The sequence below is a fragment of the Xenopus tropicalis genome, chromosome 8 (genome assembly GCF_000004195.4).
Source record: "Xenopus tropicalis strain Nigerian chromosome 8, UCB_Xtro_10.0, whole genome shotgun sequence".
Lineage (NCBI taxonomy): Eukaryota > Metazoa > Chordata > Amphibia > Anura > Pipidae > Xenopus > Xenopus tropicalis.
The window spans coordinates 36,373,050-36,398,120 of NC_030684.2; the positions used below are offsets into that span (position 1 = coordinate 36,373,050).

At 41.4% G+C, this 25,071-nt stretch overlaps 1 long non-coding RNA gene and 1 pseudogene across 1 annotated transcript; both read left to right on the forward strand.

Annotated features, from left to right (window-relative positions):
- LOC116406783 overlaps positions 1 to 17,507 on the forward strand; it is a 30,972-nt pseudogene extending 13,465 nt beyond the window's left edge.
- A 4,597-nt stretch (positions 17,508 to 22,104) lies between these two features.
- On the forward strand, positions 22,105 to 23,384 carry LOC116406550. Its single transcript, XR_004219557.1, has 3 exons — positions 22,105 to 22,158; positions 22,488 to 22,579; positions 23,326 to 23,384. It is a non-coding gene; the product is annotated as an uncharacterized LOC116406550 (long non-coding RNA).
- Positions 23,385 to 25,071: the final 1,687 nt, after the last annotated feature.

Consider the following 25,071-nt stretch of genomic DNA (forward strand, 5'->3'; position numbering starts at 1 on the left):
CAGTCGCCACACTGCTTTCATTGTCTAATTGAACACAACTTTAAAAAGGTATAAAGTTGATGTGCCACAATTAGTGTAGGGGCTTGTCAGTCTCACACTAAATGGTCGTCTTAGGGAAATCGGCATTTGGTCTCCAGTGGATCTACCAGGCATGACTGCATGTTAGGGTTACCCTTTATGTGCAGCGTTGGTGAAATAGCCCATTGAAATTACCCAGTCCAGTTAAGCAAGCTATACATACGGGATTTTTTCCCAGTTTGATTGATGTGCAAATCCATAGGTTAACATTTTTCTGCTAAGTGTTCTGGATCAGTACGGTCTGCCATCCACTTTGTGTGGCCATATTGCTTTAAATACTTCAGCAGATTATCACATGGAATGATCTGAAAGCACATCTGCACCTTGGCTCAAATGCAGTCAGATTTAGTCTTTACTTTTGACGCCCATGCAGCTGACAATAGGCACCAGGGGCATCTTCTTCTAGTTAAGTGTTTGATGGAAAATTCTTAATAAAGTTTATAATTTTTAATTGTTCTTATAAAAAAGCCCCACTAAAAGGTTTAAGATAAGACGTATTTGATACGTGTCCATTTAAATGGGGTCAATGATATTTCACCAAGTTGTATAAGCATATTGTCTTGTAGCAGTGACAGTTGGGTTTTGGCAGTTGGAAATGTGTCACTCTAGACAGAGTAGCTTCAGAGACTGGAAGTGCTGCCAAGCGTCTCCCTAGAGAGAAGCAAGATTTTTTGTGAAATTTTTGAGGTTTTTTTTTGAGATCATTTTATCCGCATATGGATAAAGATCTCAGGCGGGAGAAAGGAGAGAGGATTCTGTAATGGAAAAGGAGGATTTGCGCAACAGAAGTCCTATATCAACCTGGAGAAGAGGAAAAGAGAAGTTTGAATGAGGACAGCAGCGAGACGGAAATTGCCTAAAAGATTCCAGATTTGGGCAGAACATTGGAACAAGGAAGATGACGGCCAAATAAAGAGCCAGTCTGTGATAGAGGAAGTACAAAAGCAAGAAAAGAGAGAGAGCTTGCAGCAATGATGAGGAACCAGCAGAAAGGTAAGGGAACAATAAATAACTGTAACATTTGTCTAGTAAAATATCCCATTTGTAGGCTTTATTGGTATTTTATCCCTCAGATTTACACAAGGTGGGTTCAACATATTATGAATAACATAAAGTAAGCACGCCCACATGGATGAGGGAGATGTTACTTAATGTGTTTTGTTGCATTTGGGTCTTACTGTGTCCAAACACCTAAATAACAAAATAACTGCAAATAGATAAACTTTCTTCTTATATGGCACTTATTAATTTGCACCTTGACAGTAACCCATGGCAACCAATCAAACTCAAATTAATTACTTCGATTGATTGTTTTAAGGTTTTACTGCTCAGGTGCAAAGGCAACAGTAAATTAGGGTTTTTAAACTTTATATATATGTCCAGTCCAGATAACAGAAAAGTACCAGAGCAGAACCTTAGTCATATGTAATATAAGGTATCAACTCATTGCAAATTCTTGGAAATTCAGTATAAAGCTGTGTAATATTAATTCTAGGTAAAGGCCGGAAAGTTAAGATATCCAGTGTATCCCAGCAATATGGTATATTAATCAATTTCTTTTCCCAGAGGAAGAACGGGATCTGAAGAAGCAACGTGTTGAGGCTGAAAAGCCCAATCCTTGTGTCATTTCAAACTACAGTTTCCACATATGAACTTGGGGCTGGATCTTTCGGCAAGGTAAGTGATCAGCTTCCCAGGGTTGCTATTTCATTTTGGCCTGTTTTTTTTGCAAAGACAAGATCCCAGCTACTGTAACCCCTTGTTTTGTGTTAGCTTCCTATGTGTACAGTAAAGCCTTGTTTGATTTCATGGGGCTCATTTTACTAAGTGCAAAAAGTGGTGCAGGCCTACACTGTAGCCACAGGTTTTGGTCTCCAGAGCAGCTCTGTATTATGAGGGGTAGGTTGGGTGTGTAACATGGGTAGCCTCTATTCGGCCCCCCTACTTGCACCAATAGCAGGTGTACGATGCTTCCTTGTGTCTGACAAGCAATGGGCTCTTGTGTCTGATTCATGGGTATTTCAATTGCTACTCGCATTACTACTGACAGTCACTTATTGGCTTTCCATTCCAATGAACTTTTCAGGGATAATCATTTTTCAAGTGCTCCCCAAAACATTTCCTGGATCTCATTGCATTTTTACAATATTGCACACTACTGCAATACCTTCTTATAGTGATCATATGAATCCGTGCACAACTTACTCAGTAGATAGAACCAGTCAAATTTAGAATATCATGGCAACATAATGGTAATTAAATGCAAGTCAAAATTTCCATTACAATTCTGAAAAAATGACAACAGTGCCATACGGCCTACGACAAATAAAGATGTGTGTAGAACTAAATTATGTCAGAAGCATTTGATCAGTGTGTCCCAATTAGACCTTCTTATCACTTCTCTCTCCTTCTGCCTTCTCAGGTAATGTTGGCATCATTACCACACAACGAAGCATGTTGCTGTGAAGATCATTAAGAAAGACGACCGTATTTGATCAGAAGCGGATAAAGGCAGAAGCTCGACCTCTCAAGATCACCGGAGAGTGTCCCTTTCTCTGCAAGGGGCTTGCAGCCTTTCAATCACAGTACAATATAGTGCCAATGTTACTATGCTTTGTTTAACTTTGTTTAGTGGGACACTTATTCTGCTACTATAGCCAATTACCTTGTACGTGTGTCCCCAGCCCAGCAAACCCCTGTGCATGTATGACACAACCGGACTAGTCAATAGTGCTCATGGCTGAAATTGCTTTGGCTAAAAGCAGGTGAACCTTTTGCAGTAATGGGGTGCTGCTCTCTATACTTATGGCGCTGTTGTTCATCCAACAGTGGGACTGAATAGAATGATGATCTTACAGGACTCAACATTACTCATTTTTATGCTCTTTTCATTTATCTATGTAACCAGCTGCATGCCTATCTGGTGATGGAGTGTGAGAGCAAGACCAGCCTTTGGGATCTGATACACAGTAAGGAGAACTCGGGATGGAGACGGTAATGTAAGTAACATACAAACTGCAATAGAGGGAGATGGTTCAGAGACAGATATCAGCCAGGTTACAGTTACACAAGGCTGAAAGGGGCATTAAGTTCACCCTTTGGGTCCAGCGAATAGCATGCAAATCCAGATTAAACTGCCTCACCACTGTATTAATTAAATACTAATATAGGAGTCAATATGGAGAAGCATGATTCAGTGCAGTCTGCAAAGGACTGTGGAGCTTATTTAACAATACTGGGCATTTCGCCAGTTTGGCTGCTATGGGTTAATAAACTGGGCAGAATTTGTCTAATAAATAAGACCCTGGATGTGTGTTATTCAATAGCAGAGATACACAACCCCATCCAGTTAGTGTTTGGGCCCCTTCAACTTTACTAAATCCAGAACGGTGTCTACCACAAGGCCCTGTACAGTTGCAGAAATGGTGCCCCTGTCCATAATATTATCCTCTTTGCAAAATTGGAATAGAGGGAATACAAATGGTTTTGTACCACAAACAGGGACTTTGGACTGGTAAAAACATTTTATAAAATAAAAAAGTAATGCTGTCAGTTTAGAAAGGACTTGTCATCAGAATAGTGTCCTGTTACAATTCTGTCTAGAGTTTAAAGTTGGCCACACGTACCCAGATTTCATCAGGTCATCTGGGATGTGTATCACTTGGGGGGGTCTTTATAATAGAACCAGTGTAGTAAAGGTAAATATAATGGTTAATACATATGCTTCTATTTTACAGCTTTTTTTCAGCAGAAACTGGTAGTAGGCCTCCAGTTCCTTCACAAAGAGGGATTGTACATCGGTAAGTAATATTGCTCTATCTCTGCTCTGACCCCAGAGGTAAGTAAATCCCGCTGTGTGTCTGCTTCCCCTGCACTGTATAATATAGTGATATGTAAGTCTTGTGCCCCTTTATTCACATCCCGCTACAGCTCCATAAAACAAAACATAATGCAACATTGGATGCCAAACTGCTCTGGTACATTATCTACAGCAATAATGGTTGAGCTAACATGAACAAATGCATCAGAACATTCACTTAAATATGTCACTTATATACAAAGAGAGATGGTAAACCATAGTGAAGGAAAGACTAAAATGTGGGTGCAAGATCTTGGCTAATGTAAATATTCCTTATTGGGGAGTCATAATGCACTTAAGAAGAAAATTGTGTAATGACTCTGGAAAAGCATCAAGTAGTAAAAAGGGTTGTTTGTATCACTTCATACCATATAAACAGACACACAATACACATTTCTGTCCCTTTACATCTAATTCCAGTGGCATAACTCCATACAGCAGAATCTGTGACTGCGGGTAGGCCCATAGGAGATGAGGAACCTGAATGGTTGTGGGTTTGCTGTATGGTGCCACTGCTCCTTTCCGTTTGCCCCTTCACCAAAAGAAATCAAAGTGTGAGACAATGGGCACGCCGGGAGGGGGTGGTGTGGCAGAAGGTTGGAACACAATGAGCAATGGTTTTCCTCTATACACTGCTTACTGTACATTAACATGAAAGTTCTGTCTGTTCTGTATTCAGAAGTGGCTCATTTTCATTCTGTAAATTTGCACCCTTAAGTTCTGTGAGCAAAATTTAGTGCCAGGGCTGCCATTAGGGAAATTTTATCCAATGAAACATGCCCCTTTCTTAATGCTTCTTGTTCATGCCAGCTTTGGCCTGTTTTTAAACAACTGTTGGATCAAGAGAGCCCTGCATATAATATTCTAGTATATCAATTAAGGTGTGCTACACGGTGGAGAAACAGCTTATTGTAGCCCCAGGTGTGCGCTGAACTCTCTGCCCGGGTAAAACAATATCAATATGTAAAAATAGCAGCAACTTCCGGTTATTTTGAAAAACAATATTAGTAACCATTGTCTTCCAGGGATTTAAAGCCTGATAATATTTTAATAAGCAAAGATGGCCACATCAAGATCGCGGATTTGGACTGGTAGCAGAGGACTTTCCAAGGGAATGAAGCTGAAGGCCGTCGTTGGAAACTTTAAATACGGGCTCAGAGGTGAGAAATTCAGTTTCTTACCCAGTTACTAATGGGAATAGTGAGATGTGCCCTGACCTACCCTGAGAGCCACAAAGCAACTTACAGCCTCAGGGTGTATGTAGGAGGCCAATATGTCGGAAGTTGCTAAATAGTTTTATTGATATTTGCCTTGCAGTGTATATGGGTTTATGGTATACATTTTATAGATATTATATTCATAACTGTATAGTTCTACTAATTATATGCAAAGCTGCATTATAAGTGTAGCCACTAAATTGCTAAGTGCAGTGGCCAATAGCCCTCCAATTAGTCAGTTTTTACCATCGTTATGGTCATAACACTGCAAATATTATCCCACAATATAACCCCCCCACAGCAACATAATTCTATACCTACTCTATAATGTAAAATATGTTTGTAAACTATGGACCCTTACGTACAGCGCTGCAGAAAGTGTTGGCATTTATAAATAATTGTACTAATGATAATCAACCGCTCATTCTGATCTAATACAAGTAGAAAATGAATGCAAAATCCTGTGTGGTTGCTATTGGCAACTGCACCTGTTCAAGTGAAGCTTTTGTTTGAAGGCATCCCAGTGCCTTTAAGTAGCGATGTAGTGCATCCACCTTACACTGGGCCATGGAGTGGTATTTGGGCTTAATAATGTTCAAGTGGTATTGGCATTTTCTCTGCCAGTGTAACATTATCCTTAGAATAAATGCACAATGGGAGGATTTCAACCAGGGGATATTGTCTGAAAGTGCACCCACTGTATGCTACTGAGCTAACTGGTATATGCCTAGCCACTAGCACTTCCGCCTAAAAAAAATGTGCACTAGGCTGCTTTATGGCATATCCCAACTAAAATGCGCAATGTGGATAACATCAAGACTGCTGTTCACAGCCATGATCTAGAGATGGCGTGGAAATGGTTAATTGTAAGATGAAGTAGGAACATGTTCCAATTTAGTAAATGATTTGCTCTTGCTTTTCTAGCTGTTTATGAGGGATCCATACGATGCAGGAGTTGACTGGTGGGCGTTCGGGATCATCCTGTGCTGATGGCTACTGGTCATTTCCATTCGAATGATCTATCTGGCATGAACTATCTGGCATATTTAGTGACCAGTACCAGCCCCGCTATGCAAAAGGGCTTAGGAGAGACGCCAGGAGACTCCTGAACGAGGTGGGTATAAGCACAGATACAGCGATGTTTATAGGAAAGCAAAATATTCTTGTTATGGGGCAGTTCAGAGTGGAACTGGAGTGAATGTTTATTTGCTGTCTTGGATATTGATGGCCCCACAGCAAGGTAACTGTAAGGCTGTAGCTTTATTCCCTGACCAAATGCAAAAGAGCAAACATGACTTATGTCTCCATTGATTTTTGGTTAGCCAACACATAATGGGTTAAAAAAGCCAAATGTTTATTTTTAAAAATAAATATGCTTTAATAGAACATTATTGTTTTTAAAGCAGTATCAAACAAGTAAGAGGTTTTTGCCTTCCTCAGAATCAAAAAAGCCAAGTGAGGGTTCATAGTGGGGGCTGACTACCCACTGCGGCTCCCAAGGAAGGGAATGTAACACACTTTTTCCCTATGCTAAGCTTAGCCTTTAGGCTGGCTTGCCATCAGCAATCTATTTGGGAGCCGTAGATGGTAGGGAACCCCAATTATGGACCTATCATTTTTTGTTATCAAATAAAGCTGTGATTTCACAGATTAAACCCAAAGCTGTTGTATGTGTCATTATTATGTGGTTTCAGGGGCTCAGGGTATTTATTTATACAGTAAGATTGAATAGCTGAACTTTAGCCAGTGTCTGCCTGGGGGCAATGAAAAGAGCAGGAAGAAGAATAAAGCTCCGTGGGCTGATATGTACCCCGGGCCAGTGCCGTTTTCTGCTAACAGGAACACTGGCCTGGAGTATCACGTATGGGATCTGTTATTCAGAAATCCATTATCCAGAAAGCTCCAAATTACAGATGATTAATCTTTGTTGGAGGCAAAACAATCCTACTGGCAAATATTTTTAGTAGACCTAAGATATGGTGATCCAAATTACGGAAAGATCCCTTATACAGAAAACCCCAGGTCCCAACCATTCTGGATAACAGGTCCCATGCCTGTATCAGGTAAGCGATTATAATCACTGGGGGGGCGCATAACATTTGGCAGCCCCTGTGATTTACCCTTTCCTTCTCCTTTAAACACGATTGGCAGGGTTGGCAGAGGGTGAAAGTGGGTTTGGTGTAGTAGGAAGAGTTCCTTCATTTGTAAGTGGTGAGTCTTATCAATGGATTATAATATATACCTTGTAATATGAATACATTTGACAGAAAAATGTCTGTGCCCTCCGGCTCCCTTCTCCCCGCTGTGCCCTCCGGCTCCCTTCTCCCCGCTGTTCCCTCCGGCTCCCTTCTCCCCGCTGTGCCCTCCGGCTCCCTTCTCCCCGCTGTTCCCTCCGGCTCCCTTCTCCCCGCTGTTCCCTCCGGCTCCCTTCTCCCCGCTGTGCCCTCCGGCTCCCTTCTCCCCGCTGTTCCCTCCGGCTCCCTTCTCCCCGCTGTGCCCTCCGGCTCCCTTCTCCCCGCTGTGCCCTCCGGCTCCCTTCTCCCCGCTGTTCCCTCCGGCTCCCTTCTCCCCGCTGTGCCCTCCGGCTCCCTTCTCCCCCGCTGTGCCCTCCGGCTCCCTGCTCCCCGCTGTTCCCTCCGGCTCCCTTCTCCCCGCTGTGCCCTCCGGCTCCCTGCTCCCCGCTGTTCCCTCCGGCTCCCTTCTCCCCGCTGTTCCCTCCGGCTCCCTTCTCCCCGCTGTGCCCTCCGGCTCCCTTCTCCCCGCTGTTCCCTCCGGCTCCCTTCTCCCCGCTGTGCCTCCGGCTCCCTTCTCCCCGCTGTTCCCTCCGGCTCCCTTCTCCCCGCTGTTCCCTCCGGCTCCCTTCTCCCCGCTGTTCCCTCCGGCTCCCTTCTCCCCGCTGTGCCCTCCGGCTCCCTTCTCCCCGCTGTGCCCTCCGGCTCCTTCTCCCCGCTGTGCCCTCCGGCTCCCTTCTCCCCGCTGTGCCCTCCGGCTCCCTGCTCCCGCTGTGGCCCTCCGGCTCCCTTCTCCCCGCTGTTCCCTCCGGCTCCCTGCTCCCCGCTGTTCCCTCCGGCTCCCTTCTCCCCGCTGTTCCCTCCGGCTCCCTGCTCCTCGCTGTGCCCTCCGGCTCCCTTCTCCCCGCTGTGCCCTCCGGCTCCCTGCTCCCCGCTGTTCCCTCCGGCTCCCTGCTCCCCGCTGTGCCCTCCGGCTCCCTTCTTGGGCTGTTAGTGGCCCAACCCACTTTTCCTATTTTTGAACTGGAAACTCCCAGTGACCAACTTCGCATAAAAATTTTGGGACTCTAAGCATTTTACACTTCACCATTGAAAGTAAATAGGTGAAATGTTATTGGCTGTGGTTGCTCCGCCCACTTTTTCTAACCTTGAACTGCAAATACCCAGTGACAAACTTTAGTCCCTGGAATTAACTACTTAAATAATGGTATCAGTTCAATTATGAACCAATGAAATTTAATGGATGGAAATGGATTGGCTCCGCCCACTTTTTCTAACCCTGAATACGTAGTTAGCCAGTGACTGGACTGTGCAAAGTTTGGGAACCCTGACATAAATAGTGTGAGAAAGGCAGCATTTTAAATTTAAACCAAAAAAATTCAATACGTGAAGTCTGATTGGCTGTTGGTGGCTCCACCCACTTTTTCTAACTTTGAGTACGAAGTCACCCAGTGTGCAAAGTTTGGGGACCCCGGCGTTATTACTGTGAGAATGGCAGCAGGTTGGATTTCTGCCATCAATAGGGAAAATCTCATTGGCTGTTCACAGCTCCGCCCATTTTTGGCATCCGACAATCATATTTTCATTCAGGCTGAGCCCATGATGGTGAGATTCAAGTTTGGGGAGTGTAGGCTCAAAGCTGTAAGATTGGCAGCAGTTCCAATTTCCCATTAAAGTCAATAGGTTAATTTGATTGGCTGTTGTTTGGGTCATCCAACAAATGTCGCTGTTTCATTTGGGGTGACCCCATGATTATGTTATTCAAGTTTGGGGAGTGAAGCTGCAAAGCTGTAAGAGCAGCAGTTTGAAAATCTTCCCTGTCAAAGTCAATGGGAACATTGGGGGGTTGGGGGGGCGCCACAAAAAGACGGGGGGCGGGATTGCTTAGAAAAGCACAAGCAACTTGCTCCGCTATAGGCAAAGAAGTGTGGGGAGTTTGGGTGTTGTACCCCTAAAACTGTAGGAGGAGTAGCGTTTAGAGTATGGGGGGGCGCTAAGAATAATAAGAAAAGCGGAAGAAGAAGCTGAAGTGGAAGAACAGTCGGTGGGTTCCAACCCAACATAATAAAACTATAAGAAAGACTATTACGTTCGGGTTGTTTTCTCTGAAGAAAAGGTGCACGTCAAGGGTTAAACTACATCTTTACAAGTACTTTAGAGGACATTACAGACAAATATTGGGGTTCAATGAAGAACAAGAGGTCACCCCTTTAGTCTTGAGAAACTGAACATTCATTTGTAGCAGTGAAAATAGTTTTTTGGCATTGAGGGCAGTGACAGTGTAGGGCGCCCCCCTGGGCTTGTATTGCCTGGAAGAGTAGCTTCAATGACTTCTTCAATATATTATCCAAGGCTACAATGATCTACATTTAGTTTATATATTATATGTATGTGTATATATATATATATGCAATGCACACACAGGAGACCAAACGTCAGTACTTCTTTAATAAATCTGCAACTTTTTAAAATCCTGTGAGTGCTTTGTCTTTTTTCTTCTATTAAATGTTGCTTGCAAATTGCACCCAGGCATTTGCTTTACGTTGAGAGTGCAACTATACTTGGTTTGTGTGTATATATATATATACAGTGGAGGAAATAATTATTTGACCCCTCACTGATTTTGTAAGTTTGTCCAATGACAAAGAAATGAAAAGTCTCAGAACAGTATCATTTCAATGGTAGGTTTATTTTAACAGTGGCAGATAGCACATCAAAAGGAAAATCGAAAAAATAACTTTAAATAAAAGATAGCAACTGATTTGCATTTCATTGAGTGAAATAAGTTTTTGAACCCCTACCAACCATTAAGAGTTCTGGCTCCCACAGAGTGGTTAGACACTTCTACTCAATTAGTCAACCTCATAAAGGACACCTGTCTTAACTAGTCACCTGTATAAAAGACACCTGTCCACAGAATCAATCAATCAAGCAGACTCCAAACTCTCCAACATGGGAAAGACCAAAGAGCTGTCCAAGGATGTCAGAGACAAAATTGTAGACCTGCACAAGGCTGGAATGGGCTACAAAACCATTAGCAAGAAGCTGGGAGAGAAGGTGACAACTGTTGGTGCGATTGTTCGAAAATGGAAGGAGCACAAAATGACCATCAATCGACCTCGCTCTGGGGCTCCACGCAAGATCTCACCTCGTGGGGTGTCAATGATTCTGAGAAAGGTGAAAAAGCATCCTAGAACTACACGGGAGGAGTTAGTTAATGACCTCAAATTAGCAGGGACCACAGTCACCAAGAAAACCATTGGAAACACATTACACCGCAATGGATTAAAATCCTGCAGGGCTCGCAAGGTCCCCCTGCTCAAGAAGGCACATGTGCAGGCCCGTCTGAAGTTTGCCAATGAACACCTGAATGATTCTGTGAGTGACTGGGAGAAGGTGCTGTGGTCTGATGAGACCAAAATAGAGCTCTTTGGCATTAACTCAACTCGCTGTGTTTGGAGGAAGAAAATGCTGCCTATGACCCCCAAAACACCGTCCCCACCGTCAAGCATGGGGGTGGAAACATTTTGCTTTGGGGGTGTTTTTTCTGCTAAGGGCACAGGACAACTTATTCGCATTAACGGGAAAATGGACGGAGCCATGTATCGTGAAATCCTGAACGGACAACCTCCTTCCCTCTGCCAGGAAACTGAAAATGGGTCGTGGATGGGTGTTCCAGCACGACAATGACCCAAAACATACAGCAAAGGCAACAAAGGAGTGGCTCAAGAAGAAGCACATTAAGGTCATGGAGTGGCCTAGTCAGTCTCCGGACCTTAATCCAATAGAAAACCTATGGAGGGAGCTCAAGCTCAGAGTTGCACAGAGACAGCCTCGAAACCTTAGGGATTTAGAGATGATCTGCAAAGAGGAGTGGGACCAACATTCCTCCTAAAATGTGCGCAAACTTGGTCATCAATTACAAGAAACGTCTGACCTCTGTGCTTGCAAACAAGGGTTTTTCCACTAAGTATTAAGTCTTTTTTTGTTAGAGGGTTCAAAAACTTATTTCACTCAATGAAATGCAAATCAGTTGCTATCTTTTATTTAAAGTTATTTTTTCGATTTTCCTTTTGATGTGCTATCTGCCACTGTTAAAAATAAACCTACCATTGAAATGATACTGTTCTGAGACTTTTCATTTCTTTGTCATTGGACAAACTTACAAAATCAGTGAGGGGTCAAATAATTATTTCCTCCACTGTATATATATAGAGGGGTCATTTAAGTGAAGACACATGGAGGTACTGAGTAGCAGCTACTTGTCTTAGCTACTAAACGCCATAAAATACCCTGCTATAGACAATTCTGAGAATGGCCTCTGCTTAAACACATGTATACAGGAGACAATTATCAGTAAATGATCAGTACAGGTATGGGATCCGTTATCCAGAAACCCGTTATCCAGAAAACTCCAAATTAAAGATAGCCCATAGACTCCATTTTAATCAAATAATTCAGAATTTTAAAATTGATTATCTTTTTCTCTGTAATAATAAAACAGTACCTTGTACTTGATCCCAACTAAGATATAATTAATCCTTATTGGACACAAAGCATTCCTATGGGGTTTAATTAATGTTTTATTGATTTTTTAGTAGACTTTAGATATGGAGATCTAAATTATGGAAAGACCCCTTATCCGGAATACCCTTGGTCCCAAGCATTCTGGATAATGGGTCCCATACCTGTATGGTCTGTTTTTGAAGCTGTGACAAGTAGCTGCTACTAGTAGCTTTGTGTGTCTTTATGGCCTGACTCCTAATCAAGAGCACATAACACATAGCACTGGACTTAAAACATCTCTAATGAAAAATGGATGGGTTTATCGCACAACAACAGCAGTTATCAATTTCTCCTGCAATTTAATACCTGCAGTTACTAAAACTGCATATTGCTTTCTCAGGTTTCCCTTATTCATTTTCTGTTTTGTTTTTCATTAGACAAACCAGTGTCACCATTTTGTAGTGTCTAAAAATAGCAAGTTCTTTACTACTTACTTGAGTGCAGGTCTGGACTGGCATTCAGAATAGGCCCTTGCCGGCCCCTACCAGCCCACTATATAGTGACTTTCTATGGCATCTTACAGCAGCCCCTCTGGCATTTGCCATAACCCACAGTCCTGCTTCAGTGTGCAGTATATTGGCAACTCACATATTCTGTTTGATTTTACCTGCTTCTATTTACCAGCCTTGGTGTTATTCTTTTATGTCTTCTTTCCCTTAGGTGCAATTGATCACATTACAGTAACCACAAAAGATGGCAAATTTCCATTAAACCAGCTTGGACAAATCTCCCTGAAGTCCCCGCAGCTTTTTATAATTAACTTGGCTAGTTTTCTAGAGGTAATATGTATCCAATTTTACTAGTACAGGTATGGGACCCATGATCCAGAATGCTCGGGACCTGGGGTTTTCTGGATAACGGGTCTATCCATAGTTCGATCCTACCTTAAGTTTGCTAAACCCACTAGGATTGTTTTGCCTCCAATAAGGGGTAATTATATCTTAGCTGGGATCAAGTACAGGTACTGTTTTATTATTACAGAGAAAAAGGAAACCATTTTTAAAAGTGTGAATTTTTTTTTTGTTTAAAATGCAGTCTATGGGAGATGGTCTTCCCGATAAGGGGTCCCTTACCTGTACATGCATTAATAAAAATATAAAAGCTGTATGGCATGTTGTATGGGATGCCATAGCTGATAAAAGTGTAAGAAACATAGATTTTAAGACTGCTATATTAATGGGGGATGGAATATTGATAAAGGAACAGTTACATTTAAAGTCACTCGGGCTTATGTAGAATGAGTGCAGTTTGTCCCTATCTAGTAACTAAAAGCAATTAAACACTCATTTGTTTTTATTTCTAACACAAGCTATGCAGATTTTTACAAAAATAGATATAATAATAATATAATTAACAAGGTTTACAGAATAAAAACAGCAGGACAAGAGGACCCTATGTCAGGACTTTACAAACTAAAGAGCAATTGAAACATAATCTTGCTGGGAAAAAAAATGCTTTTTGATAGGCTAATAGGCTTCTTGGCAAGCCAAGGCAAATAAGTCATTTTTGGGAGGGTCGCTGTTGGTTATTTTAAAAGGTTACCTTTATTGCAAAACTAATTAAACTTCTCCATGTTCTATTATTCTAGAGTGCAACAGCAGCTGTGAATATTAAGAGACAGCCACATGAACTTGATGGAACAGTTATTAGGGTTCCAGTTCCTCAGTAAGTATTTAAACACTGCCTAAAGCTATAAATCCATAGTAACATAGTAAGTTAGGTTAAAGAAAGACACACGTCCATCAGGTTCAACCTTAATGCCTATATATAACCTGCCTAACTGCTAGTTGATCCAGAGGAAGGCAAGTTGATCAGTCAGTACGGCTGATTCAGGGAGAGAATTCCACAATCTCACAGTTCTCACAGTAAAAAACCCTTTTCGAATATTTAGACGGAACCTATTGGAATGTATGCCCATGTGTCTGCTGGAAGGGTCTACTGGTAAATAAAGCATTTGAGAGATTATTATATAATCCCCTTATATATTTATATATAGTTATCATATACCCCTAAGCACCTCATCTCCTCTGGACCTTCTCTATCTCAATATCCGTTTGAGCTCTGGAGACCAAAAACTGCTCGGCATATTCTAGATGGGGCCTTACCAGCGCTTTGTAAAGTGGAAGAACAACCCCCTCCTACTGCAAATTTAATGGCCCTTTTAATACAGCTCAAGACCTTGTTTGCCCTTGCCACTGCTGCCTGGCATTGCTTGCTACAGCCATGTTTATTATCTACAAGGACTCCAAAGTCCTTCTCCATAATGGAGACTAGCGCAGTCCCATTAAGGGTATAAGAGGCTGCATATTTTTACATCCCAGGTGCATAACCTTACACTTATCCACATTAAATCTCATCTGCCACTTAGCCGCCCAGATTACCAATTTGTCAAGATCCTGCTGCAAGGATGCCACATCCTGGATAGAATTGACTGGGCTGAAGATCTTTGTGTCATCTGCAAACACTGACCTATTTCTTATAATACCCTCCCCATAGTCATTAATGAACAAGTTAAATAAAAGTTGACCCACCAGAGAACCCTAAGGGGCCCCAACCTTACTCCAAGTAGAGAATGTACCATTAACAACCACCCTCTGTACCCGATCCTGTAGCCAGTTTCCTATCCATGTACAAACAACTTCACTAAGACCAACAGACCTTAGTTTAAAAAGCAGTTATGGGGCACGTTACCAAACGCAAAATCCAAATAGATCACATTAACTGCACCCCCACTGTCCAACTTCTTACTAATCTCATCATAAAAAGCAATCATATTTGTCTGACATGACCTTTCCTTTGTAAATCTTGTGCCAAAACAAAAAGAAGTGTGGGGTACAAGTGGATGTATCTGGTACCTTCCCACTAATATCACATACAATAAAAAAGGTGAAAATCCACATGCAATGCCAAAAGGTACTGTGCAGGGTTGTTAGGGCCTTCTGTAGCTTCTCCATTCTTTCCTTTGTGTGCGGGGTCTGTGGGGTAGGGGAAGGGGTGAGTTCTCCCCTTTTTGTGGCTTCAGGTGCGGGTTGCTGTGGAAGGCTTGAGTATTGATCAATAGCAGCGTGTTATGTTTCTCCCTGTGTTCTTGGTGTAGCAATGCCTTACTTATGTTTCCCCATCTCTCCGGTTTGGGTTGGTTATATAAGTATGTAAGGCTTGTAGCCTGGGAGCTCTTGTGAGATGCATCTGTACCCACTTATGCCGAAACCACACCCCTTATTTTATTAAAAAATATAATAAGCAAATACATCCTATGATGTGGTTGGGACGACTGTACCTGTTGTCAAATAATGAAACCTTAAGGGTCAGGCTTTTGGCCTGCTGTGTTTTGTTTGCAGGGGCTGAAACGTAATGTGAGCTAGAAGGTCCCCCAAAAACCTTGGCCATTGTTTGAATGGATGGGTGATTTCTGAGGCAACATATTACACACTGGGTGCCCAGTTCTGTTAGAACATATGGTGGCCAAGTCCAGAGCCCCCCCCTTTTAACTTGAGGAACTGGACTTTCATTTACAGCAGCATTGTGGAGGTTGTAGAAAGCCCTCCTGGGGATGTTGGAATGGCAGTTTATTAATGCCTTTAGTAGTGGCTTGGATTACATAAATAAGCATAATATCCATGGCTATTGTGATCATAAGACCTACAGTTAGTTTAATATCGGTATCACTATAATTTATAAATGTGAGTGTTTAGCTAGGTCTGTGTAGGTAGGTGTATATATGTGCACTTGGGTTCCTTTGGATTGGTTAAACTTGGTGGTCTTTTGCCAGCCCAAATTAACAATGTGAAATATATTTAATGAAGAATGCTGTTGGATGGACTTCCCGCTGCATGTAAAACAAACATCCAGATATAGATATGCACCAGAGGCATGATACAGATTATAAGATCCCGGCATTTTCCAGCAGATCTATTTGCTACATTCAGCTCTCTCTGTCCAGTTGTAAAACTGAGCTTTTAATTTTTTTCCTTAACAAACAGGCTTCAATTGCTTGTGAAGATAAAAGTTCTAAGGTACTGTAAGCCTAGTTACAGTGTGCTCTTATATCGGGGAAGGCAGCCTTTGGTGCTCCAGATTTTTCTGTACTTCAGTCTCCAGATAATTCCCACTAGTTGAGTGGGCAGGGTATTGCTGGTATGTATACTCTCCTTAACACTATATTACTGGTAACCTCAACTACCATTTATATTTGTTAGGGTAACGCGGGAACACAGAGAAAAATTAACAAAACTTGCAAAACAACCAACAAGGCCAAGGACTCCCTACGCAAGGCTCGTACAGGGGCAGTACAGGAAGTAAAAAAATGCAAGGAGGGAGTGTCAGAAGACATAGTAAAACTGTTGGAAAAGCAGGTAATATAACAAGATTATTGGTAGCCATTTGATTGGTCGTTTATATACAAATTACGTTGCATCTACAGTTGTTCTGTGAAATCATGTCTAAAGCCTACAGGAAAATGGTTTCTTTTTGTAGGGTTTATATTTGTTTGTTATTAAGTATATAGTAAAGTACAAAAATACTACCTTTGTGCACAAACATGTCAGGGTTTATTTACTGCTGTGTTTCAGCTCTCTGCACTGAGATCCAGACCAACAATTAGGTGCAGCTCATCCCTGTTCTTACCGCCTGCCTTAGGGGTCCTGACCTAAGACGGTGCTCCTGTTAGGAGAAAACTGCACTGGACGGGGTATATTCAAGCGAGCCATCCTTCTTTTGTTCTGGTCTTCGTACATGCGCAGTAGAGTAAAAAGTCGACTTTAACAAAAAAAAGCTGTCTTTTTTCTCAACTGCACTTGCGTCGGCCCCGGGATTCTAAAGAAAGAAGACAGGAGGAAGAGAAACTCTCACTCACATATACCCCCGGCTGTGCAGTTTTCTACTAACAGGAGCACCAGCCGGGGTATAAGGTAACCAATTACAATCCACCCCCCCCCCCCCCAGTGATTTAGCCTTTTCTTCTCCTTTAAGGGCTCTGGCACACGGGGAGATTAGTCGCCCGCGACAAATCTCCCATGTCTCGGGCGACTAATCTCCCCGGATTGGCATCCCACTGGCGAAAATGTAAATCGCCGGTGGGATGGCATACGTGGCGGCGCGATTTCAGTGAGATCGCGCAAGTTTCTTCTCGAGGCAACTTGCGCGATCACACTGAAATCGCGCCGCCGCGTGTGCCATCCCACCGGCTACTTACACTTTCGCCAGTGGGGTGGCAGGTGATGGCAACTCGGGGAGATTAGTCGCCTGAGACACGGGAGATTTGTCGCGGGCGACTAATCTCCCCGTGTGCCAGAGCCCTAAAGCCTCCAAAGCACACAATGACTTCTCTTTAATTAGTTGTATATCATTTGTAGACTTTACTCAGTGATTTGCTCTGTAAAGATCTTTGATAAACTTACTGCACTGTACTGTATATCAATTATAACATATTTAATAACATATACCCCTATTTTTTCTAGATACAACAAATGGGAGATGACAACTGAACTCGACAAACAGCTGGCCACCAAGACAAAAGAACTTTTGTCTAAAGATATTTACACTCTTGTTGCTTAACATGACTGATAAGAAGAATTTAAATGTAAGCACTTTTAAGCTATGCTATTTTGCAATAAAAGTATGTTTCGTAGTGAAACATCTCAGTTCCCAAGGCTCATTTATTACATAGTAAAATCGTACATTTGCCAAAAGCTTTAATTCTGTTCATATGCACAGTACAGGTATGGGAGAAATACACAAAAAAATTCGGACAGAAAGGCCATCTTCCATAGACCATTTTAATCAAATAGTTCACGTTATTAAAAAAAAATAATTTCTTTTTTCTCTGTAGTAATAAAAACACTACTTTGTACTTAATCCCAACAACGTGATAACTAATCCTTACTGAAGGCCAAACAGTCCTCCAGGGTTTTACTTAGTGTTTCAATAATTTATTAGTAGACTTAAAGTATAGAGATCCAAATTATGGAAAGACCCCTTATCTGGAAAACCCCTAGTCCCGAGTATTATAGATAACAAGTCCCACACCTGTACATGGTTTGATACATTATTGGGTATTTGTGTATTTGCCTGATAGTAGTTAGGTGTTAATGTCGGTGCAGCAGATACAGGGGGATGTTATTGTGTGATGGAAAACTTGCTTCTTTGAGAGTATAACTTGTTTGATAACTGATGTTTTATACACTAAACAGTTGTTCACACCCGTGTAGCTGAAATAAACATGAATATGCTGGGGTTTTATAAATGTGGGATAATAATAATTACAACTCCATGGCAAATTATTTTACCTGTGTTTTAAAACTTCAAAAGATATGTGCCTACCATTGTCTCCCATACACTACACATTTCCCGTGCAAGAGAGTAAGAAGGGACGTGAGCAGAGAAGGGAACACAGGGCACTTGGATCACTGGAGTTCTTGCTATCGGAGAGACCTACAGCGATCAAAGTGCCCTTTGTGCCATTGCAGTTAACAGTTTTTTGCCAACCTATAGAACAAAGTTATCCCACAAACTCTATAGTTCTTTCCTCTGCCATAGCATTCTCTTAATGAGTCTTTATCTGATATACAATTACATTGTGTACTACTACATTTACTGTCCTAGTGATACAAAAAGTTGATTCTAGAGTAAATAAGCATTGCCATATGTTACAAACTCCTTTATGTTCCCTAAGCAAGAAAAATTAAATGGAATTTCACTTTGTTTCTGCGCAGTGCTACTGCTTCCAGGAGGCAAGGCGGGAGTATCTTGCCATAGCTTCTAGTTTATTAAAGAAATGTGTCTTTTTTAGCCTTGAGATTGCAATTGTACTCTCTACACTATGGGGCACATTTACTAAGGGGTGAAATTCAACTCAGGAAGCTTTGCCACATTTTGTGCAACTACATCAAGCGGTAGTTCGTGAGGATTATGCTTATTCACTAAAACGCTGAACTTAGTGAAAGTGGCCAATTAATTTTCTAAATGTCCACAGAACCAAAAGGAAGATTTACTCTCTTGTTACAGTTCAACAACAAAATGAATAAGCTATTTCTAACAAATTGCAAAGCAGGGGTTACATTTCTGAGTGCATTAATACCTGGACAAACAGTATAGATATGTTAATGGATTTAATGAACCACAAACAATTAACAGGTTAAGATAATATTATTTATTTATAATTATTTGAGCATTTAAAAAAGAAAAATCTTTGTGGGAGGGGCAGTCAGCATGTGTGAATTGTCTTTTTGGAAAATTTAATAAATGTGTAATAAATGTATCCTTGAGCTTTAGGTTAGAACATGGTGTACAATATTCTTATTCTATTGTGCCAAGGGTACAGTAGACCTTGGACAGTTTACATTCGTGTCTTCTAGGCTGTCCCTCAGTTAAATGTTCTCATACAGTCTTTGTATCGGCCTTCACTGGTAAGAAAACAAGACATGTACATAGTAAGCAGATCAACAAATGACATAGTGGGTTCAATATATGACACAGGTTTTATAACACAGGTTTTAAACCATATAAATAGGTGTTAGAATCTCTTAAATATTTTTAAAACCAGACTGATAGTAACCCTACATAATCCAGTCGCCACACTGCCTTTCATTGTCTAATTGAACACAACTTTAAAAAGGTATAAAGTTGATGTGCCAATTAGTGTAGGGCTTGTAGTCTCACACTAAATGGTGTCTTAGGGAAATCGCATTTGGTCTCCAGTGGATCTACCAGCATGACTGCATGTTAGGGTTACCCTTTATGTGCAGCGTTGGTGAAATAGCCATTGGAAATTACCCAGTCCAGTTAAGCAAGCTATACATACAGGGATTTTTTCCCAGTTTGATTGATGTGCAAATCCATAGGTTAACTTTTCTGCTAAGTGTTCTGGATCAGTACGGTCTGCCATCCACTTGTGTGGCCATATTGCTTTAATATTCAGCAGATTATCACATGGAATGATCTGACAAGCACATCTCACCTTGGCTCAAATGCAGTCAGATTTAGTCTTTACTTATTGACCCCATGCAGCTGACAATAGGCACCAAGGGGCATCTTCTTCTAGTTAATGTTTTGATGGAAAATTCTTAATAAAGTTTATACATTTTTAATTGTTCTTATAAGAAAAGCCCCACTAAAAGGTTTAAGATGAAAGACGTATTTGATAGTGTCCATTTAAATGGGGTCAAGTGGATATTTCACCAAGTTAGTATAGCATATTGTCTTGTACAGTGACAGTTGGGTTTTGGCAGTTGGAAATGTGTCACTCTAGACAGAGTAGCTTCAGAGACTGAAGTGCTGCCAAGCGTCTCCCTAGAGAGAAGCAAGATTTTTGTGAATTTTTGAGTTTTTTTGAGATCATTTTATCCCATATGGATAAAGGATCTCAGCGGGAGAAAGGAGAGAGGATTCCTGTAAGTGAAAAGGAGGAATTTGCCAACAGAAGTCCTCATATCAACCTGGAGAAGAGGAAAAGAGAAGTTGATGAGGACAGCAGCGAGACGGAATTGCCTAAAAGATTCAGATTTGGGCAGAACATTGGAACAGAGGAAGATGACGGCCAAATAAAGAGCCAGTCTGTGATAGAGGAAGACAAAAGCAAGAAAAGAGAGAGAAGCTGCAGCAATGATGAGGAACCAGCAGAAGGTAAGGCTGAACATAAAATAACTGTAACATTTGTCTAGTAAATATCCCATTGTAGGCTTTATTGGTATTTTATCCCTCAGATTACACAAGGTGGGTTCAACATATTATGAATAACATAAAGTAACACGCCCACATGGATGAGGGAGGATGTTACTTAATGTGTTTTGTTGCATTTGGTCTTACTGTGTCCAAACACATAAATAACACATAGACCTGCAAATAGATAAACTTTCTTCTTATATGGCACTTATTAATTTGCACCTTGACAGTAACCCATGGCAACCAATCAAACTCAAATTAATTACTGATTGATTGTTAAGGTTTTACTGCTCAGGTGCAAAAGGAGCAACAGTAAAATTAGGGTTTTTAAACTTCTATATATGTCAGTCCAGATAACAGAAAAGTACCAGACAGACCTTAGTCATATGTAATTAAGTATCAACTCATTGCAAATTCTTGGAAATTCAGTATAAAGCTGTGTAATATTAATTCTAGGTAAAGGCCGGAAAGTTAAGATATCCAGTGTATCCCAGCAATATGGTATATTAATCAAATTTCTCTTTCCCAGAGGAAGAACGGGATCTGAAGAAGCAACGTGTTGAAGCTGAAAGACCCAATCCTTGTGTCATTTCCAACTACAGTTTCCACATGGAACTTGGGGCTGGATCTTTCGGCAAGGTAAGTGATCAGCTTCCCAGGGTTGCTATTTCATTTTGGCCTGTTTTTTTTGCAAAGACAAGATCCCAGCTACTGTAACCCCTTGTTTTGTGTTAGCTTCCTATGTGTACAGTAAAGCCTTGTTTGATTTCATGGGGCTCATTTACTAAGTGCAAAAAAGTGGTGCAGGCCTACACTGTAGCCACAGGTTTTGGTCTCCAGAGCAGCTCTGTATTCATGAGGGGTAGGTTGGGTGTGTACATGGGTAGCCTCTATTCGGCCCCCCTACTTGCACCAATAGCAGGTGTACGATGCTTCCTTGTGTCTGACAGCAATGGGCTCTTGTGTCTGATTCATGGTATTTCAATTGCTACTCGCATTACTACTGACAGTCACTTATTGCTTTCCATTCCAATGAACTTTTCAGGGATAATCCATTTTCAAGTGCTCCCCAAAACATTTCCTGGATCTCATTGCATTTTTACAAATATTGCACACTACTGCAATACCTTCTTATAGTGATCATATGAATCCGTGCACAACTTACTCAGTATGATAGAACCAGTCAAATTTAGAATATCATGGCACATAATGGTAATTAAATGCAAGTCAAATTTCCATTACAATTCTGAAAAATGACAACAGTGCCATACGGCTACGACAAATACAGATGTGTGTAGAACCTAAATTATGTCAGAAGCATTTGATCAGTGTGTCCAATTAGACCTTCTTATCACTTCTCTCTTCCTTCTGCCTTTCTCAGGTAATGTTGGCATCATTACCCAACACAACGAAGCATGTTGCTGTGAAGATCATTAAGAAAGACGACCGTTATGATCAGAAGCGGATAAAGGCAGAAGCTCGAACACTCAAGATCACCGGAGAGTGTCCCTTTCTCTGCAAGGGGCTTGCAGCCTTTCAATCACAGGTACAATATAGTGCCAATGTTACTATGCCTTTGTTTAACTTTGTTTAGTGGGACATACCTTATTCTGCTACTATAGCCAATTACACTTGTACGTGTGTCCCAGCCCAGCAAACCCCTGTGCATGTATGACACACCGGACTAGTCAATAGTGCTCATGGCTGAAATTGCTTTGGCTAAAAGCAGGTGAACCTTTATGCAGTAATGGGGTGCTGCTACTTCTATACTTATGGCGCTGTTGTTCATCCAACAGTGGGACTGAATAGAATGATGATCTTACAGGACTCAACATTACTCATTTTTATGCTCTTTTCATTTATCTATGTAACCAGCTGCATGCCTATCTGGTGATGGAGTGTGAGAGCAAGACCAGCCTTTGGGATCTGATACACAGTAAGGAGAAACTCGGGATGGAGACGGTAATGTAAGTAACATACAAACTGCAATAGAGGGAGATGGTTCAGAGACAGATATCAGCCAGGTTACAGTTACACAAGGCTGAAAGGGGCATTAAGTTCACCCTTTGGGTCCAGCAGAATAGCATGCAAATCCAGATTAAACTGCCTCCACCACTGTATTAATTAAATACTAATATAGGAGTCAATATGGAGAGCATGATTCAGTGCAGTCTGCAAAGGACTGTGGAGCTTATTTAACAATACTGGGCATTTCGCCAGTTGGCTGCTATGGGTTAAATAAACTGGGCAGAATTTGTCTAATAAATAAGACCCTGGATGTGTGTTATTCAATAGCAGAGATACACAACCCCATCCAGTTAGTGTTTGGGCCCCTTCAACTTTACTAAATCCAGACAGGTGTCTACCACAAGGCCCCTGTACAGTTGCAGAAATGGTGCCCCTGTCCATAATATTATCCTCTTTGCAAAATTTGGAATAGAGGGAATACAAATGGTTTTTGTACCACAAACAGGGACTTTGGACTGGTAAAAACATTTTTATAAAATAAAAAAGTAATGCTGTCAGTTTAGAAAGGAACTTGTCATCAGATAGTGTCTGTTACAATTCTGTCTAGAGTTTAAAGTTGGCCACACGTACCCAGATTTCATCAGGTCATCTGGGTATGTGTATCACCTTGGGGGGGTCTTTAATAAATGAACCAGTGTAGTAAAGGTAAATATAATGGTTAATACATATGCTTCTATTTTTACAGCTTTTTTTCAGCAGAACTGGTAGTAGGCCTCCAGTTCCTTCACAACAGAGGGATTGTACATCGGTAAGTAATATTGCTCTATCTCTGCTCTGACCCCAGAGTAAGTAAATCCCGCTGTGTGTCTGCTTCCCCCCTGCACTGTATAATATAGTGATATGTAAGTCTTGTGCCCCTTTATTCACATCCCGCTACAGCTCCATAAAACAAAACATAATGCACATTGGATGCAAACTGCTCTGGTACATTATCTACAGCAATAATGGTTGAGCTAACATGAACAAATGCATCAGAACATTCACTTAAATATGTCACTTATATCCAAAGAGAGATGGTAAACCATAGTGAAGGAAAGACTAAAATGTGGGGTGCAAGATCTTGGCTAATGTAAATATTCCTTATTGGGGAGTCATAATGCACTTAAGAAGAAAAATTGTGTAATGACTCTGGAAAGCATCAAAGTAGTAAAAGGGTTGTTGGTATCACTTCATACCATATAAACAGACACACACATACACATTTCTGTCCCTTTACATCTAATTCCAGTGGCATAACTCCCATACAGCAGAATCTGTGACTGCGGGTAGGCCCATAGGAGATGAGGAACCTGAATGGTTGTGGGGTTTGCTGTATGGTGCCACTGCTCCTTTCCGTTTGCCCCTTCACCACAAAGAAATCAAAGTGTGAGACAATGGGCACGCCGGGAGGGGGTGGTGTGGCAGAAGGTTGGAAACAAATGAGCAATGGTTTTCTCCTATACACTGCTTACTGTACATTAACATGAAAGTTCTGTCTGTTCTGTATTCAGAAGTGGCTCATTTCATTCTGTAAAATCTCTGCACCCTTAAGTGTCTGTGAGCAAAATTTAGTGCCAGGGCTGCCATTAGGGGAAAATTTTATCCAATGAAACATGCCCCCTTTCTTAATGCTTCTTGTTCATGCCAGCTTTGGCCTGTTTTTAAACAACTGTTGGATCAAGAGAGCCCTGCATATAATATTCTAGTATATCAATTAAGGTGTGCTACACGGTGGAGAAACAGCTTATTGTAGCCCCAGGTGTGCGCTGAACTCTCTGCCCGGGTAAAACAATATCAATAGTAAAAATAGCAGCACTCCGGTTATTTTGAAAAACAATATTAGTAACCATTGTCTTCCAGGGATTTAAAGCCTGATAATATTTTAATAAGCAAAGATGGCCACATCAAGATCGCGGACTTTGGACTGGTAGCAGAGGACATTTCCAAGGGAATGAAGCTGAAGGCCGTCGTTGGAAACTTTAAATACCGGGCTCCAGAGGTGAGAAATTCAGTTCTTACACAGTTACTAATGGGAATAGTGAGATGTGCCCTGACCTACCCCTGAGAGCCACCAAAGCAACTTACAGCCTCAGGGGTGTATGTAGGAGGCCAATATGTCAGGAAGTTGCTAAATAGTTTTATTGATATTTGCCTTGCAGTGTATATGGGTTTATGGTATACATTTTATAGATATTATATTCATAACTGTATAGTTCTACTAATTATATGCAAAGCTGCATTATAAGTGTAGCCACTAAATTGCTAAAGTGCAGTGGCCAATAGCCTCCAATTAGTCAGTTTGTTACCTCGTTATGGTCATAACACTGCAAATATTATCCCACAATATAACCCCCCCACAGCAACATAATTCTATACCTACTCTATAATGTAACAATATGTTTGTAAACTATGGACCCTTACGTACAGCGCTGCAGAAAGTGTTGGCACTTTA